Source organism: Coregonus lavaretus, assembly GCF_964263955.1.
Source record: "Coregonus lavaretus genome assembly, chromosome: 24".
In the NCBI taxonomy this organism is placed as follows: Eukaryota; Metazoa; Chordata; class Actinopteri; order Salmoniformes; family Salmonidae; genus Coregonus; species Coregonus lavaretus.
Genome location: NC_140011.1, coordinates 40,952,744 through 40,969,671, shown reverse-complemented (window position 1 = coordinate 40,969,671; position 16,928 = coordinate 40,952,744). Strand labels below are relative to the sequence as shown.

The following is a 16,928-nucleotide window of genomic DNA, read 5'->3' as shown; positions in this document are numbered from 1 at the left end:
AGAGGACTGTGTATGCTTACTTTGAATTTTGAAGTAGCCTTGAACATTTGAGAACAGAAAATTAATTATATATCCTTTGATGGGTATTCAGAACATGATGTGTGAATCTACCCTGACTGTCAACCACCACCACCACCAGCAGCAACTTGTATGCTGTACTCATAACCAACTACGAGTTCCCTCTTGCGTTGTCACGCCCCGCCAACTTGAACATACCGCCCGTCTGTCAATGGGGATTCAGATTGCGGATCTTGGCTGGATGTTTCGAAGGGGGAGAGCTAGCACGGAGAGGAGGGGACAGTAACTTCAGCACCCACCCGGGGGTAAACAGCGACAAGGCAACCCAAGTGCGGCACATTAATCGTTTTAGTTGGAACTAGGGTTTACTGTCGCTTTTCAGTTTTAACAGAGTTGTGGATGTTTTGACATATTCTGCACCATGATTGTCACGGTAGTAAGGAGGAGGTGAAATCTCTCCGCCGCCATCTTTGGAAACTGACTGGGAGGAGTGGAGAACTTCGTTGGCTGACTGGTTTATTACCAAGCTATCAGTAGTTATTTTCAGGGCCTCGACTGGCCTTACTCTACACATATTGAACCACATCACACTTGTTTTTCGGTTGACCGCACACAACGAGTCGGCATCGCACAACCTAGAAAAGGCTAGCAATCAAAACTCAAATCTGTGCTCCAGACTCCTGCCCGGAGTCCTACCTTGCCTTGTTGGACATTCGCTCCCGTTGTTCTACTTGAACCTGGCCTCTGACAGGTAAGTGTCCGCTGTACATTCAAGCCAACTTCTGCTGGTGAGAAATGTGTTTATCTGGCTAGCTTGCCATCAAGCTAGGCTTCTTAGTTAGACAACTTGATCAGCTGGTTAGACAACAGCATTGATACTGTAGCTAGTTAACAAAGAAATAGTACGCTTACGATGTGGATGGTTAATGTTAGCTAGCTAGGTGGATGTCATCGAGCTAACTTTAGTCAGAAAGGAATCTTTGCTCTAACGTTTGTGAATTGGGGAATGATAACAAATGGACATGGCTAGCTAGCTACATGGCTAATCAACAGTAACTCACTAGCTAACTTTTGGTAAGCTATTATGCGAATGTCTCATTATAACTTGTAAACAATTAAATGGCAGCTAACTGACAAGACAGATGCTGGGAAGGACATGGCGAGTTAGCTAAGTTTGTGTGTGGCTAGCTAGTTAACGTTCGTCCAGCGATAAATGCTGGCTTGTAACGTTAGCTATCAAGCTAACGTCAGTTGTTTTACTAGCCAGCTACCTAACTAGCGAATCCTCTTCTAATGTAACTAGGTAGCTAGTTTTGCTGTGACACTCCCTCGTGGTTTTTCTCACTGTGTAACTCAACTGTAAATCATGGCACAAAACCGAGGCGATCAGAAACACAGCAGCTTCACGATCAATGTCAACCACTCAGTCTAAACTGTAAACTGAAATAGGACTAGTTATCTCCTAACTGTTACTACGTTTTAATGTTTACAGCCAACAAGCAGCTTGACAAATCTATGATCGTTTCGGGTATGTCTTCCTTGTACGCCTGCATTCATTCCTGGCGGTTGCTGTCTGGTTTGCAGGCAGTGACGTGAGTCACATTCCTAATTTCTGTGTTGACATTGCGTAACATTCTCTCGGCCTTGACTATGGCAGTTCGCCAGTATTGCACACTCCAAATGGTGACAAACTGTACTAAATCATTATTTAGAGCTGTTTTTTCCATTATGTTGTTTTCATTTGTTAGACAATAGCATCATAAATGTAAGTTGGCAACGTCTCCCAATCATGTTCCTTCCTACACATTCAGGTTAAGTGTTGGTAATGACAAAGCAAGAACACTATTTTTCGTTAACAATGCAAACCTTTTGCATTTATTAACAACATTGTATTCAAGCACTTGGCTTTCTAGGAGTCTGAATGTACAGAAGGCTATATCACAACCAGTGATATAAGGTAGTTATCCACAGACTAAGTCCTCAATGATTGAATCGTTGTCCATCACTAGACCAGTGAGAGTTTAGCTACATGGGTAAGTAGCATCATAGTTTAGCTACATGGGTAAGTAGCATCATAGTTTAGCTACATGGGTAAGTAGCATCATAGTTTAGCTACATGGGTAAGTAGCATCATAGTTTAGCTACATGGGTAAGTAGCATCATAGTTTAGCTACATGGGTAAGTAGCATCATAGTTTAGCTACATGGGTAAGTAGCATCATAGTTTAGCTACATGGGTAAGTAGCATCATAGTTTAGCTACATGGGTAAGTAGCATCATAGTTTAGCTACATGGGTAAGTAGCATCATAGCCTGTTGGTGTTCCAGTATGTGTTATAACAGCTTTAGGCCTGGTCACTGACTGTACTATAGTCTATTGGATTTATGCGTCTCCCAGGAAAAAGGGATCAGGGAGGGAGTAGGGTAAAGGCTGTTTTCTCAGCCCGCCACACAGTACAGTCCACATGGATCAGTGTTGTTGTCATGCCCCCCCCCCTGCTCTATACCAGCCCCCACCTGACATAACCCACTGTAGAGCAGCCTCTGTCCCAGTAAAACACTGACATGCCCAGAAACACCCTCTCAGCCAGCCAGTCCACCCCAGGCCCCATACAGTGACCCAGTCAGTCCAATCCAGGACTGTGCAGGGTCGTTACAACTCAAAAAGCAGGAGGATTTCGACACCCACCAACTCAGATTGTTCTGAAATCATTTATGTGGTTAGAAACGGATAGGATTAGCATTCCTGCAACATTTATTTTGTTGACCTAATCATTTGATCTCTGAGAAATAAAGCTAATTGAATGCATATTCAATAAATATAGTACCTAACAACTGATTTGTACCAAACTTTTTTCTGATTGTGTTAGACATGAGGAATCCAAAGGAATGTTCAAAAGCCAACCATGGACCCCATGCCAATCCCACCCCAACAACCAGTATACAGTATCAGTTCTCAGTATATAGTATCAGTGTCTGACAAGTAGTATGTAATGAGTCCCCAGTGAATTTGGTGATGTCCCCCCGTTCAATTAAGTTAGTAATTGATAAGGCTGTAATGGTACATGTACTGAACTGTTCGGTACGGGGACCTCTGTTCTGTCCACACTGTGAACCTGAATGAATACGTAAAAAATATACTGTATTAAAAAAAATTAAACACTAAGCCTATAGGCTGTGCCTATGCTGCGTTGTATGCCATTGCCTCTCCCGAGTGGCGCAGTGGTCTAAGGCACTGCATCGCAGTGCTAGCTGTGCCACTAGAGATCCTTGTTCGAATCCAGGCTCTGTCGTAGCCGGCCGCGACCGGGAGACCCATGGGGCGGCGCACAATTGGCCCAGCGTCGTCCAGGGTAGGGGAGGGAATGGCCGGCAGGGATGTAGCTCAGTTGGTAGAGCATGGCGTTTGCAACGCCAGGGTTGTGGGTTCGTTTCCCACGGGGGGCCAGTATGAAAAATATAATAAATAAATAATGTATGCACTCACTAACTGTAAGTCGCTCTGGATAAGAGCGTCTGCTAAATGACTTAAATGTAAAATGTAATGTAAATGCCTTGTGAGTAAATCTGAGCTGAAAAAACATTGTAGGCTATTCCGTTACCAACTTTAACTGTTACAGTGCTATTTGGGTTGTTCATTGGATTCATTCTGCCATTTCTTGTGTTTTTATTTAAACATTTTGATTATTTGTGTACTTTTTGACATTTGACTGCATTGTTAGGAGCTAGTAACATAAGCATTTCACTGCACCCTCTATAACATTGCTAAACTGTACGACCAATAAACGTTGATTTGACTAGCGATGTGGTAGCATAGTGAGAGTTAGGCTAAACACTGGCTTTATCCTAATGACAGAGGAACTAATGGACGCTGTGTGTGTGTGAACAGTATGGAGGAGTAAATCCTCTTAGTTTTCTCTCTCTTCTACTCTCTCTGCTGTGACTGTGTCTGTAGTGTACTGTAGGCACTGAGGCCTGAACTGCTGTGGAGATTGGTTGACAGCTTCTGATCTCTAGGCCTACTTTCTCCGTTGAAGGGGTGTGAATAATAGTATGTTGATGGTCAGTTGTGGCTGTTCATCCTGTACACACCGTAAAACATATTGTTCTACTTAGAAAACTGAGGCAAATATTTTGCATCAGCCGTTAGAATATTTCCAACATTTTTTAAAATGTATAATATATCTACAGTGAGGGGAAACAAGTATTTGTACCCCTGCTGATTTTGTACGTTTGCCCACTGACAAAGAAATGATCAGTCTATAATTTTAATGGTAGGTTTATTTGAACAGTGAGAGACAGAATAACAACAAAAAAATCCAGAAAAACGCATGTCAAAAATGTTATAAATTGATTTGCATTTTAATGAGGGAAATAAGTATTTGACCCCCTCTCAATCAGAAAGATTTCTGGCTCCCAGGTGTCTTTTATACAGGTAACGAGCTGAGATTAGGAGCACACTCTTAAAGGGAGTGCTCCTAATCTCAGCTTGTTACCTACATAAAAGACACCTGTCCACAGAAGCAATCAATCAATCAGATTCCAAACTCTCCACCATGGCCAAGACCAAAGAGCTCTCCAAGGATGTCAGGGACAAGATTGTAGACCTACACAAGGCTGGAATGGGCTACAAGACCATCACCAAGCAGCTTGGTGAGAAGGTGACAACAGTTGGTGCTATTATTCGCAAATGGAAGAAACACAAAATAACTGTCAATCTCCCTCGGCCTGGGGCTCCATGCAAGATCTCACCTCATGGAGTTGCAATGATCATGAGAACGGTGAGGAATCAGGCCAGAACTACACGGGAGGATCTTGTCAATGATCTCAAGGCAGCTGGGACCATAGTCACCAAGGAAACAATTGGTAACACACTACGCCGTGAAGGACTGAAATCCTGCAGCGCCCGCAAGGTCCCCCTGCTCAAGAAAGCACATATACAGGGCTGTCTGAAGTTTGCCAATGAACATCTGAATGATTCAGAGGAGAACTGGGTGAAAGTGTTGTGGTCAGATGAGACCAAAATCGAGCTCTTTGGTATCAACTCAACTCGCCGTGTTTGGAGGAGGAGGAATGCTGCCTATGATCCCAAGAACACCATCCCCACCATCAAACATGGAGGTGGAAACATTATGCATCACCGCATTAAAGGGACGATGGACGGGGCCATGTACCGTCAAATCTTGGGTGAGAACCTCCTTCCCTCAGCCAGGGCATTGAAAATGGGTCGTGGATGGGTATTCCAGCATGACAATGACCCAAAACACACGGCCAATGCAACAAAGGAGTGGCTCAAGAAGAAGCACATTAAGGTCTTGGAGTGGCCTAGCCAGTCTCCAGACCTTAATCCCATAGAAAATCTGTGGAGGGAGCTGAAGTTTCGAGATGCCAAACGTCAGCCTCGAAACCTTAATGACTTGGAGAAGATCTGCAAAGAGGAGTGGGACAAAATCCCTCCTGAGATGTGTGCAAACCTGGTGGCCAACTACAAGAAACGTCTGACCTCTGTGATTGCCAACAAGGGTTTTGCCACCAAGTACTAAGTCACATTTTGCAGAGGGGTCAAATACTTATTTCCCTCATTAAAATGCAAATCAATCGATAACATTTTTGACATGTGTTTTTTTGGATTTTTTTGTTGTTATTCTGTCTCTCACTGTTCAAATAAACCTACCATTTAAAATTTATAGACTGATCATGTCTTTGTCAGTGCGCAAACGTACAAAATCAGCAGGGGATTAAATGCTTTTTTCCCTCACTGTATCTTTTTAGAGTTCTACAAGCACTAATATATTAAAAGTCCAGCATCAAAGAAATTGCTTTGATCCAACTTAATTTGATCAATTTCACAACTGTTATTATACATTAGATTTACTTAATCTTTCTGATTAGTTACTTTCAGTGATCGATAAAATATATGATCATTTTCCAGTTCAACCCACCGTAGCATGCATTGATGAGCACAGTGCTCATTCCACTAGCAATAACTGGGGTTAGAACTGTAAGCATGGCCTCTGTCTTTGAAAGTGGTGCGCATGACCTTACTGATGGTGAGAATGGGTCGTCTCAACATTGGATGTCAATTTGTCAGGTGGTTTTGAGATCCCTTCATCGTCATCCATAACAACTCATAGCACAACTGCTTAATATTAATATGTAAATGTACTTTTCTTTCTTCAAACAGATCCAAACTTTTTTTGTACATAATGTTTCGGCCATCATTTCATATACCATATACTAAATAATACACAGTACCAGTCAAAAGTTTGGACACACCTACTCATTCAAGGGTTTTTCTTAATTTTTTACTATTTTCTACATAATAATAGTGAAGGCATCAAAACTATGAAATAACACACATGGAATCATGTAGTAACCAAAAAAGTGTTAAACAAATCAAAATATATTTGAGATTCTTCAAAAAGCCACCCTTTGCCTTGATGACAGCTTTGCACACTCTTGGCATTCTCTCAACCAGCTTCACCTGGAATGCTTTTCCAACAGTCTTGAAGGAGTTCCCACATATGCTGAGCACTTGTTGGCTGCTTTTCCTTCACTCTGCTGTTCGACTTTGGGATGAGTCGGACCCCCCCCCCCCCCCCCCCCCCCGTACCTTGTCACAACACAACTGATTGGCTCAAACACATTAAGAAGGAAAGAAATTCCACAAATTAACTTTTAAGAAGGCACACCTGTTACTTGAAATGCATTCCAGGTGACTACCTCATGAAGCTGGTTGAGAGAATGCCAAGAGTTTGCAAAGCTGTCATCAAGGCAAAGGGTGGCTATTTGAAGAATCTCAAATCTCAAATATATTTTGATTTGTTTAACACTTTTTTGGTTAATACATGATTCCATGTGTGTTATTTCATAGTTTTGATATCTTCACTTATTCTACAATGTAAATTTTTTTAGAAAAACCCTTGAATGAGTAGGTGTGTCCAAACTTTTGACTGGCAGTGTGTGTGAGAAATTTGTTTTGATTTAGAATGGAACATTATCATGCACCTGTCTCAAAACAGGGTCAGGGGGAAAAATGCATGTAATCTATGCACTTAAATAGCGAATGGAGGACTCTTTTCCCGTGGTTCATTTTCATGCCAGCCAGGTAGGCTATACTCCTGTTGTAAAGAGAAGCAATGTGCTTAATATTAGGAAAGTTGTTAAATAAATATAGTTGGCTTAGCCTATAGAAAGCTGATGGCATCCTCCTCTTTTTAATAGAGGCCATCAATACTCTGTTTTCTCAGGCAATTGCGTAGCCTATAGAAATGTTGCGCAACATGAGCTCTCATTAAGTGTTTGATTCGATTTTCGATTCGATTTGCATTGATGTCATAGTGATTAGAGGGACAATAGAATACTGAGTACCAGGCAGTTAGCAAGTTTGGTAGGCTACTAATGACCATCAACAGCATCAGAGCTTGGAGAAGCCTAGTTACCCTGACTAAACGGTCACGTGGAATTTGACTGCCTTCGTGACTCGTGACTGACAGTGCGGCGGTAATACGGTCACCATAACAGCCCTAGTAGTGTGTATGGCCCAGTACATCTATGGGGCCGAGCTCCCTGACGTCCAGGACCTCTATACCAGGAGGAAGAGCATAGATAGTTCTCTCCTACCGCACGGCAAGCGTGGAACCAGCAGGACCCTGAACAGCTTCTACCCCCAAGCCAAAAAGTCTGCTAAATATTTAGTCTGGGTAGCTATTTGGTTAACTATTTAACTATCGGCATTTACCATTTTTGCACTAACACTTTTGACTCATCACATATGCTGCTGTTACTGTTTATTATCTATCCTGTTGCATAGTCACTATATCCCTACCTATATGTACATATCTACCTCAATTACAGTGGCTTACGAAAGTATTCACCCCCCTTGGCATGTTTCCTATTTCGTGGCCTTACAACCTGGAATTAAAATTGATTTTTGGGGGGTTTGTATCATTTGATTTACAGAACATGCCTACCACTTTGATGATGCACAATTTTTTTGGGGGGTGAAACAAACAAGAAATAAGACAAAAACAGAACTTGAGCGTGCATAAATATTCTGGGTTCTGCTGGTGTACAGCAATCTTTAAGTCATATCACAGATTCTCAATTGGATTGTGGTCTGGGCTTTGACTAGGCCATTCCAAGACATTGAAATGTTTCCCCTTAAACCACTCAAGTGTTGCTTTAGCAGTATGCTTAGGGTCATTGTCCTGCTGGAAGGTGAACCTCTGTCCCAGTCTCAAATCTCTGGAAGACTGAAACAGGTTTCCCTCAAGAATTTCCCTGTATTTAGCGCCATCCGTCATTCCTTCAATTCTGACCAGTTTCCCAGTCCCTGCCGATGGAAAAACATCCCCACAGCATGATGCTGCCACCACCATGCTTCACTGTGGGGATGGTGTTCTCGGGGTGATGAGAGGTGTTGGGTTTGCGCCAGTAATAGTGTTTTCCTTGATGGCCAAAAAGCTCAATTTTAGTCTCATCTGACCAGAGTACATTCTTCCATATGTTTGAGGGAGTCTCCCACATGGCTTTTTGCGAACACCAAACGTGTTAGCTTATTTTTTTCTTTAAGCAATGGCTTTTTTCTTGGCCACTCTTCTGTAAATCCCAGCTCTGTGGAGTGTACGGCTTAAAGTGGTCCTATGGACAGATACTCCAATCTCCGCTGTGGAGCTTTGCAGCTCCTTCAGGGTTCTTTGGCCTCTTTGTTGCCTTTCTGATGAATGCCCTCCTTGCCTGGTCTGTGAGTTTTGGTGGGCAGCCCTCTCTTGGCAGGTTTGTTGTGGTGCCATATTCTTTCCATTTTTTAATAATTGATTTAATGGTGCACCGTGGGATGTTCAAAGTTTCAGATATTTTTTTATTACCCAACCCTGATCTGTACTTCTCCACAACTTTGTCCCTGACCTGTTTGGAGAGCTCCTTGGTCTTCATGGTGTCGCTTGCTTGGTAGAGCCCCTTGCTTAGTGGTGTTGCAGACTCTGGGGCCTTTCAGAACAGGTGTGTATATATACTGAGATCATGTGACAGATCATGTGACACTTAGATTGCACACAGGTGGACTTTATTTAACTAATTTTATGACTTCTGAAGGTAATTGGTTGCACCAGATCTTATTTAGGGGCTTCATAGCAAAGGGGGTGAATACATATGCACACAACACTTTTCCGTTATTTATTTTTTAGAATTTTTTGAAACAAGTTACGTTTTTCATTTCACTTCACCAATTTTGACTCTTTTGTGTATGTCCATTACATGGAATTCAAATAAAAATGAATTTAAATTACAGGTTGTAATGCAACAAAATAGGAAAAACGCCAAGGGGGATGAATACTTTTGCAAGACACTGTACCTCATACCCCTGCACATACCCCGTATATATAGCCAAGTTATCATTTCTCTCTGCATTGTTCGGAAGGGCCCGTATGTAAGCATTTCACTGTTCACCTGTGACGAATACAATTTGATTTGTATAATGTGCTCTTTTTGTCAGCTGATGTTGAAGGGTGTTATTGACTTAATAGCCCTAATTTTCAGAAATCTCTCACTCTTTCTTATCGCTCTCTCTCACATTCTCTCTCTCTCGTACTCGCTCTCTCGCTCTCGCTCTCTCTCTCACTCACTCTCTCACTCACTCTCTCACTCACTCTCGCTCTCTCTCTCTCGCTCTCTCTCTCTCGCTCTCTCTCTCTCTCGCTCTCTCTCTCTCGCTCTCTCTCGCACTCGCATTCTCTCTCTCGCTCTCTCTCGCACTCGCATTCTCTCTCTCGCACTCTCTCTCTCGCACTCTCTCTCTCGCATTCTCTCTCTCGCACTCTCTCTCTCTCTCTCGCACTCACTCTCTCTCGCACTCACTCTCTCTCGCTCTCGCACTCTCTCGCACTCTCTCTCTCTCTCGCACTCTCTCTCTCTTCCACTCTCTCTCGCACTCTCTCTCTCTCTCTCGCACTCTCTCTCTCATGCACTCTCTCTCTCATGCACTCTCTCTCTCTCGCACTCTCTCTCGCACTCTCTCTCTGTCAATTCGATTTCAATTCAATGGCTTTATTGGCATGGGAAACATGTTTACATTGCCAAAGCAAGTGAAGTAGATAATAAACAAAAGTGAAATAAACAATACAAAAATTAACAGTCAACATTACACTCACAAAAGTTCCAAAATAATAAAGACATTTTCAAATGTCAACACAAAATGTCTGTCTCTCGCTCTGTCTTTCTGTCTCGCTCTGTCTTTCTGTCTCGCTCTGTCTTTCTGTCTCGCTCTGTCTTTCTGTCTCGCTCTGTCTTTCTGTCTCGCTCTGTCTTTCTGTCTCGCTCTGTCTTTCTGTCTCGCTCTGTCTTGCTCTGTCTTTCTGTCTCGCTCTGTCTTTCTGTCTCTCTCTCATCCCTAATGGTGTGTGTTTTAATGAGAGCTCTGCTGTGGTACTACAGTGTGGTTGCTGTGGTGATTTGCACATCAGAGGCTGATGCTTCAGTCCCAGAAGAACTCAAAGTGCTGACACACACACACTTCACTTATCGGTACACTCAATGAAACACACACACACACACACACACACACACACACACCACGCATCAATACGTGACTCAATGACACACACACACACACACACACACACACACACACTGAATCCCTCACTGCACTTTGACCCCACTTCTCTCTCATTAAGGCAATAGCCTAGTTTAAACCTGGATGTTAAATCAATGATCAATCCACATGATGTATGTGCAGTGCTTCTGCTAGCCCAGTCCAATAGTTTAAAGGTCTACTGGATGGAAAATTCCAGGAACTTTCCACAAATTCTTAGGTTTAAGTTAATGTAGTGAGGGTTGAACATTTTAATGTCAAATGTATAGGCATTGGCTTAATCCACCAACCAATCACTTTCCTCTAGCCTCGCAGTCGTGATTCGCTAAAATGAAATTACATATTTTACTGCGTTAGGTCACTCCCATAGAATTCTGTGGTCACTCCCACACTGTGCACAATAGGTTGTGGATGAGGTTAAGCTGAGTGAGAGGCAATGTTTGTGATCCAATGTTTCTCTGTGATCCAATGTTTCTCTGTGATCCAATGTTTTCTCTGTGATCCAATGTTTTCTCTGTGATCCAATGTTTCTCTGTGATCCAATGTTTCTCTGTGATGAGTAACAAAGCTGTTTCCCCCTCATACTCTTCCTACAATACTTGTCAGTTTTGAATGATACATATTGCCCTCACACCAATGTATTATTTCTATTTCCCCCCCCCCCCCCCAGCTCCAGGTGCCCATGCTCCTGCCCCTCTGGCCCCTCCCTTCCGGCAGATGAGTTGTCAGCTGCTCTGGCGTAGACCCAGCCGCGCTCCAACAGCCAGATAGTCCCCTGCCCCCGCCCTGCCGGGAGACAGCAGACTACATTACCCAGCATGCCCTCCACTGTGCGGGTGGGCAGTCTGAAGGACCCGGAGGTAGCTGAGCTGTTTTTCAAGGAAGACCCCGAGAAACTGTTCTCTGACCTCCGAGAGATAGGACATGGCAGCTTCGGAGCCGTCTACTTCGTATGTACACACACACAAACACACACATCACACACACACACAAACATACACACACACACAAACATACACATCACACACACACAAACATACACACACAAACACACACAGATTCCTGTGCTGTAATAGTCCTGCTGTTCCACATGTGTGTTCTGTCTGTGTCTAAGGCCTGTGTGTTCTCTGTCTGTGTCTAAGGCCTGTGTGTTCTCTGTCTGTGTCTAAGGCCTGTGTGTTCTGTCTGTGTCTAAGGCCTGTGTGTTCTCTGTCTGTGTCTAAGGCCTGTGTGTTCTCTGTCTGTGTCTAAGGCCTGTGTGTTCTCTGTCTGTGTCTAAGGCCTGTGTGTTCTCTGTCTGTGTCTAAGGCCTGTGTGTTCTCTGTCTGTGTCTAAGGCCTGTGTGTTCTCTGTCTGTGTCTAAGGCCTGTGTGTTCTCTGTCTGTGTCTAAGGCCTGTGTGTTCTCTGTCTGTGTCTAAGGCGCGGGATGTGCGAACTACTGAGGTGGTGGCCATCAAGAAGATGTCCTATAGCGGGAAGCAGTCCAACGAGGTGAGACGGACTACAACACATTACTTCCTTTCTGTCTTTATTAAGTTTATTTCAACCAGGACAACAAGTCTCAGACGGTACACTTGGGAAATGATGCGCTGCACCAGATTGAGTTCACACACTCAGATAGAAATATGTGAGCTGAACACATTGTGTCACACTCCAAGGTCACCCCATGGCACTCAGACACACTCACTCTCGCCTCGCTCTCCTCCTAATTTCAGATTAGCTGTAATCAGATTACACCTAATCTGTGTAGGAAGAAAACCACCCCAGTAGACAGACAGACAGACACATCGTTCAGTATGTACAGTGGGGGAAAAAAGTATTTAGTCAGCCACCAATTGTGCAAGTTCTCCCACTTAAAAAGATGAGAGAGGCCTGTAAAAAAAAAATCCAGAAAATCACATTGTAGGATTTTTAATGATTTTATTTGCAAATGATGGTGGAAAATAAGTATTTGGTCACCTACAAACAAGCAAGATTTCTGGCTCTCACAGACCTGTAACTTCTTCTTTAAGATGCTCCTCTGTCCTCCACTCGTTACCTGTATTAATGGCACCTGTTTGAACTTGTTATCAGTATAAAAGACACCTGTCCACAACCTCAAACAGTCACATTCCAAACTCCACTATGGCCAAGACCAAAGAGCTGTCAAAGGACACCAGAAACAAAATTGTAGACCTGCACCAGGCTGGGAAGACTGAATCTGCAATAGGTAAGCAGCTTGGTTTGAAGAAATCAACTGTGGGAGCAATTATTAGGAAATGGAAGACATACAAAACCACTGATAATCTCCCTCGATCTGGGGCTCCACGCAAGATCTCACCCCGTGGGGTCAAAATGATCACAAGAACGGTGAGCAAAAATCCCAGAACCACACGGGGGACCTAGTGAATGACCTGCATAGAGCTGGGACCAAAGTAACAAAGCCTACCATCAGTAACACACTACGCCGCCAGGGACTCAAATCCTGCAGTGCCAGACGTGTCCCCCTGCTTAAGCCAGTACATGTCCAGGCCCGTCTGAAGTTTGCTAGAGTGCATTTGGATGATCCAGAAGAGGATTGGGAGAATGTCATATGGTCAGATGAAACCAAAATAGAACTTTTTGGTAAAAACTCAACTCGTCGTGTTTGGAGGACAAAGAATGCTGAGTTGCATCCAAAGAACACCATACCTACTGTGAAGCATGGGGGTGGAAACATCATGCTTTGGGGCTGTTTTTCTGCAAAGGGACCAGGACGACTGATCCGTGTAAAGGAAAGAATGAATGGGGCCATGTATCGTGAGATTGAGTGAAAACCTCCTTCCATCAGCAAGGGCATTGAAGATGAAACGTGGCTGGGTCTTTCAGCATGACAATGATCCCAAACACACCGCCCGGGCAACGAAGGAGTGGCTTCATAAGAAGCATTTCAAGGTCCTGGAGTGGCCTAGACAGTCTCCAGATCTCAACCCCATAGAAAATCTTTGGAGGGAGTTGAAAGTCTGTGTTGCCCAGCGACAGCCCCAAAACATCACTGCTCTAGAGGAGATCTGCATGGAGGAATGGGCCAAAATACCAGCAACAGTGTGTGAAAACCTTGTGAAGACTTACAGAAAACGTTTGACCTGTGTCATTGCCAACAAAGTATTGAGAAACTTTTGTTATTGACCAAATACTTATTTTCCACCATAATTTGCAAATAAATTCATAAAAAATCCTACAATGTGATTTTCTGGATTTTTTTTTCTTATTTTGTCTGTCATAGTTGACGTGTACCTATGATGAAAATTACAGGCCTCTCTCATCTTTTTAAGTGGGAGAACTTGCACAATTGGTGGCTGACTAAATACTTTTTCCCCCCACTGTATATATGCCATATATGAGAACAAACACTTGATGAAGACCTACAATGTTCTCTGTAGGTTTTGTGTTCATTCAGAGTGATCTGAGTATTCACTCTGCGCTCATCTTATTTCCCCAGGTGTGTTGGTTCACCATGTCTCCACAGAAATGTATTCAAAGAAGTCTTTATTTTATATAGCTTATTCTTAATTTTCTCTCTCCTTCTCCCACTCTCTTTTCACTCTCTCCCTCCCACTCTCTCTTCTTTTAATGATGGAACTATTGGGCCAATAAAGGTATTATTTTTTAAATAAAACAATATCTCTCTTAGAAATGGCAGGACATCATAAAAGAGGTGAAGTTTCTCCAGAAGATTCAACATCCCAACAGCATAGAGTACAAGGGCTGCTACCTACGAGAACACACAGCATGGGTAAGACACACACACACACACACACACACAGTGGAGTATATGGAGGGCTGCTACCTATGAAACACAGAAAAACACACCCTCCCACACATTTTGAGGTTAAAAATCACGTTGAGGTGTTTCAGTAACCTTACATACAGGTGTATATCCATTGACCTGTTTTCTTCCTGTGTGTGTTCTCTGTGTGGTTCTAGCTGGTGATGGAGTACTGTCTGGGCTCAGCCTCTGATGTTCTAGAAGGTAAAACATTCTACAAACAATAACTTCTATTTGTGTTGTACTACGTCAAGTCGTCAACTTAGACTGTGTTTGACACTGTGTGTTTTACTTGTGAAATAATTCTTAACAAATGTTTTCTAAAATATTCTCTCTCACTCATCTTGTAGTTCATAAAAATCCCCTTCAGGAAATGGAGATCGCTGCCATTACCCACGGTGCTTTGCAGGGGTTGGCCTACCTTCACTCCCACAACATGATTCACAGGTGAGTGTTTACCAGACAGTTAGAGGATAACACAGAAACACGCTGATAAGATTACACCTACTGAACAAGATTAGCATGTGGTCCAAAGTACTGTTTTGAAATCTCTCTCCTTCCCTTCCCCCACCTCTCTTCCTCCCTCTCTCCGTCCCTCCCCCCAGAGACATCAAGGCTGGTAACATACTCCTGACGGAGCCAGGGCAGGTCAAGCTAGCTGACTTTGGCTCCGCCTCCATCGCCTCACCAGCCAACTCCTTTGTGGGGACGCCATATTGGTGAGGGACAGCAGAGACCGACAGTCAGTGGGGGGACAAGCTTTGACCGCGTGGCGACAACTTTTTTTTATTTCTTTACATACCTTCTATAAGGTCTACCTGTTCCATAATGCACCATCTCTGTTTGCTAAATGTTCAGTGATTGTAATTGAGCCCTCTCTCTCTCTCTCTCTCTCTCTCTCTCTCTCTCTCTCTCTCTCTCTCTCTCTCTCTCTCTCTCTCTCTCTCTCTCTCTCTCTCTCTCTCTCTCTCTCTCTCTCTCTCTCTCTCTCTCTCTCTCTCTCTCTCTCTCTCTCTCTCTCCCTCCTCCTCCTTGCTCTCCCCCTCCCCCACCCCCCTCTCCAGGATGGCCCCAGAGGTGATCTTGGCCATGGACGAGGGCCAGTATGACGGGAAGGTGGACGTCTGGTCCCTGGGGATCACCTGTGTAGAACTAGGTAGGTAGGTGTGTGTGGGTGGTTTTCGATTGTTTATATGTGCAACATACTGTGTGTGTGTAAACACTATCTGTGTATGTGACACTGCATAGTGTGTGTGACTAATGTGTGTGTGTGTAACTCTTCTGTCTTGTGTGCAGCGGAGAGGAAGCCTCCTCTGTTTAATATGAACGCCATGAGTGCCTTATACCATATAGCGCAGAATGAGAGCCCTACACTGCAGTCCAGCGACTGGTGAGTGTGTTATATATATATACACACACACACACACTAGAGTTTCCATTAGCCGTAAAAAAAAGTTTTGAAACGCAGATAAATGTAATTGGTACCGGCCGATTGTCCGGGAGAAAAAAAAAAAAGAATCCCATTGCGAAATAATGCTTTTTATAATTACAATTTTATTTTTTATCATTGTTGGAATAACAGTTGATGTAAATATATTTGACCGGTCATGGTCTATGGGTTAATTTGCATAATTTAGTGGAATTAAATTGGCGTGTGTGCATATTCGTTATACATCTTATCACACGTGGAAAATCTGTCAGACTGCGCTTTTATAAACCCAGTCCTGTTTTTAAAAATAGTTTTTGGGCCACGATTAAAAAGAGCTACTCTTTTTATTTCTCAACTGGTAATTGAAACGCGCTTCCCATTCGCCATTCAAATGTATAGGTAACGGAAGGCAGGCTTCATCAGTGCGTCACACACCACTTTGCAATGAGCTGGAGGCAGTATGGATTTTGTAAACATAGCTACTTAATTGTTTGAAACCTGAACGTTTTACTACATATTATGAGGCATGTTTTACCCGGCTTCAAAGTAGCCTAGCCAGAATCCGTGGAGGCAATTATTTTGATAAATACTTTTTATGAAGACATGCCATTGAAACTAGTAGCCTATTTCTCTTATGTTCTATTGGTTTTCAACTTTCTGTCATTGTCTGGTAGCCAAATGCACATTCCCGTGTAGCCTAATGCCGTGTCCGCGTTGCTGCCCTTATAATGTGAAGAAATAATAGTTTATCAGCATTTTAAGCTAAACGTTCTGATCTGTTGCATCTGACTCGTTGCTTTTAAACCTTTTCTTTATGTAGCCGAGGCCTATTGGTTGGATGAGTTTGGGATCTATCGTCCCACAACTGACCCAGAGTCTGTTTTAGAATAGTTTTTCATTCTCGATAAGCTGACCAATAGAATATGTACACTGTTCTACTATGGGGGATAATAGATTGACAGAGGCTCATAGGCAGCGTGTCCATAAGGCTAGGGGAAGCTTTCCCTAAGTAAATTTGAATTAAATTGCCAAAATGATATAGCCTAATTAGCCTGCTGTCTATACAGAAATAAATCAAATCATTCAAAATAGGATACTAAAGCA

At 43.2% G+C, this 16,928-nt stretch overlaps 1 pseudogene across 1 annotated transcript in view; it reads left to right on the top strand.

Moving 5' to 3' along the window:
- Nucleotides 1–285: 285 nt before the first annotated feature.
- The window catches only part of LOC311100288 (serine/threonine-protein kinase TAO1-B-like), a 42,016-nt pseudogene continuing 25,373 nt past the window's right edge, over nt 286–16,928 (top strand). The window contains exons 1-9 of the transcript XR_014615730.1: nt 286–769; nt 11,278–11,557; nt 12,028–12,099; nt 14,261–14,362; nt 14,554–14,599; nt 14,746–14,842; nt 15,001–15,114; nt 15,460–15,551; nt 15,692–15,785. The product of XR_014615730.1 is annotated as a serine/threonine-protein kinase TAO1-B-like (transcript). The remainder of the gene's footprint in view (nt 770–11,277; nt 11,558–12,027; nt 12,100–14,260; nt 14,363–14,553; nt 14,600–14,745; nt 14,843–15,000; nt 15,115–15,459; nt 15,552–15,691; nt 15,786–16,928) is intronic.